The sequence below is a fragment of the Morone saxatilis genome, unplaced genomic scaffold, assembly GCF_004916995.1.
Source record: "Morone saxatilis isolate NCDOM2014 unplaced genomic scaffold, NCSU_SB_2.0 Contig8, whole genome shotgun sequence".
NCBI classification, from domain to species: Eukaryota; Metazoa; Chordata; class Actinopteri; family Moronidae; genus Morone; species Morone saxatilis.
In genome coordinates this window covers 27,021,179-27,023,812 of record NW_023340257.1, presented here as the reverse complement: position 1 = coordinate 27,023,812, position 2,634 = coordinate 27,021,179, and positions in this window count along the sequence as shown.

The window sequence follows — 2,634 nt, the reverse complement described above, 5'->3', positions numbered from 1 at the left end:
AGAACACTGTGTTCCTCCTTTAATTGCTGGGCTTACTTGTGGTTCCTACAAGTCTTAAAAGTAGAACAGGAGCCAGAGCCTTCAGTTACCAAGCTGCCTCTCCTGTGGAACCAGCTTCCAGTCTGTGTTCTGGAGGCAGACACCCGTCTCCACATTTAAGAGTCTTAAGACGTCCTTCCTCTATTGATAAAGGCTTATAGTTAGGGCTGGCTCAGGTGAGTCCTGAACCATCCCTTAGGTTATGCTTGCCCTCATGGATTCCTGGTTGTGCCTGCTGGCCATGGTTCTGCTTTAACCCCCACTAATATCCATCCAATATTCCATCAAGGCTGTTGGAAGGTAGCCGGGGGATTTATTAAGATCCAAATGCATTTTACCTTAAAAGTGGTACCAGGCCCAAGTGGACAGATGAAGGCAGTTTTTTCTGGCAATATGGACATAAAATTCAGGTGAGGGTTTTTAGGAGTCGGATATATCGGAGGGATGTGCTGATTTTGGTAGTTGAAGGGAAATTAAGTGATTATTGAAACGTCGTTATTTAGTTTTGTTACCCGCAAACAGGTAAGGTGTTGTTGCTTCTGAACGTAAACCCTCCTGCAGCTCTTCTCTCCTGCTCTTCCTCAAAAATCTGAATGAAAATGGAAGTAAATTCAATTGGTGGCACAAACCAGGACCAGGGATCAGGATCTACTTTATTGCACAATAACTTGGTGCAATAAAGTTAATATTAGTAAAAATCAGTTTACTAATCACCTATTGTTACTAATTCTTCTGGAAATGCGCCGGCGGACGGCCGACAACGGCAGCCTTGTCATGGGCAGCTTCCTATGCATTGTTGTAAGAACTGTTTTCTTACTTTCTTACTTTCTTACTAGTTTGTTCACGTCGCCGTAAACCTTTTTGCAATTTTTGAATACTTTTTATTTTTGTTGCAGCGGGTCTCCATTGGCGACAGGGAGTCGCATTGTTTACACCCACGACCAGATGGATCCGCCCTGAGGCACCCTTAGCTCTTGGACTGGAGACCGAGAGCCTTCCATTACCGGAGGAGCTTGAGGAGGAGATGCGGAGGCTGGCATGAAGCGGGGGTTAAATGAGGGATGAGAGAGAGGATTGGTTTAAACCCTACATCCCTGCATTCATCACTGGAAACAAACATGGCTTTACACGAGCAGATTACCGACCAACGTCACCACTTCCTGCTTCCGGACGGTTCAAGCGAACAGGGACACCCACCGCAACCGGCCAAGAAGAAAAGGATGGGTCTAACCATGCTCGGTTAAACAACAGGTGGTGTAACCCGCGGCACGTCTGTGTGAAAGGAGCGTGTCTGCAGCCCGACATCGAGCTTGCAGTACGTCACTTTTCCTCCACAGTTCCACGCAAACGCCATTCAAAATTTGTTGTGTCTCTCACCCGGCTTTTACATTATTGTACTGGAATTATCAACTTTTGGTGCCATCTGTGATGACATCGTTGTCCTACCAGTAAAACTACCCCTGGCGCTGACAGAAGTGACTTCCGAAACCCGGTATTTGTGGGTTTTGTTGGAACCGCTCCGTCGCCAAGCTAACCTAGCTAGGGTTTGTTTTTAGCCGGCTAGTTGCTAGCTGGACCCACCAAAGCACCTATCCCTCACCATGTTCAGTGTGTGGAACATTTGGTTTGCCGGCGTACTCACTGCCTGCAGAATGACATCAGGCGGCTAAGGCAGGATCTAAAAACAAGGAGTGAGGTCTGATCCTGGGTTTTTTCATCCTGTGGCTGGTCTTCTCAAGCTAAAACCACCTTCTGCGGCTTCTGATTTCTTAACCTGCTGTTTGCCTGGACGGTATTGCCACCAGTCTGGCCCACCGAGGTGGTTGTGGCGGAGCCTTTATCATCGAGCTCACTCAATTGATTGTCCACCCTTCCGATGGACCGGCTGCTGGTTACCAGGCCAGCGTGGGGAGCCGATCCTTTCGACCTAAACATTCCCAGCACTGGAGCATCGGACTCTGGTGGCCCACCCTCCGGGTCTGGAAGCCGAGGGAGACCGCTCTATGTTGTCATGCGTTTCAGACACCGTTCATAGAGAGACTCTTCAGTGCGAAAGGTGGAAATTCAGCACCATGCCACGGACACGCCGTTTGACGCACAGTAAATATTTGATTAACTTTTGATCACCAACGTGTCTTCATTGCAGTGATCGAATCTGAAGTCAATCTGATAAAATCTGTAGGAGGACTTAGTTAAAATAGAAGCCCTGAAATGCCGGAAATGGCATCACAGTTTGACATTCGATTCAAAATGGCCAACTTTGACGGCACGCCACAGACACGCCCTTCAACGTACACAACGTTACAAATTGCACAAGTTTTAATCAGCAACATTTTTTGATTGTACTGACCACTTTTGAAGTAGATAAATTCCCTAGGAGGAATTCGTTCAAATACAAGGCAAAAAGTTTGCCGAAAGTGAAAATGAAAATGGCCGCCGAAAGTGAAAATGAAAATGAAAATGATCGACTTTCTGTGGGGTTTGGGGTATGGGTCCAACAGGCTTTTTTGTACGTCCTAACTTAGTATATATGCCTGCCAATTTTCATACATGTCCCCTAAACAAGTCACTGGGGCTGGTTTTTTGAAAGTTTGT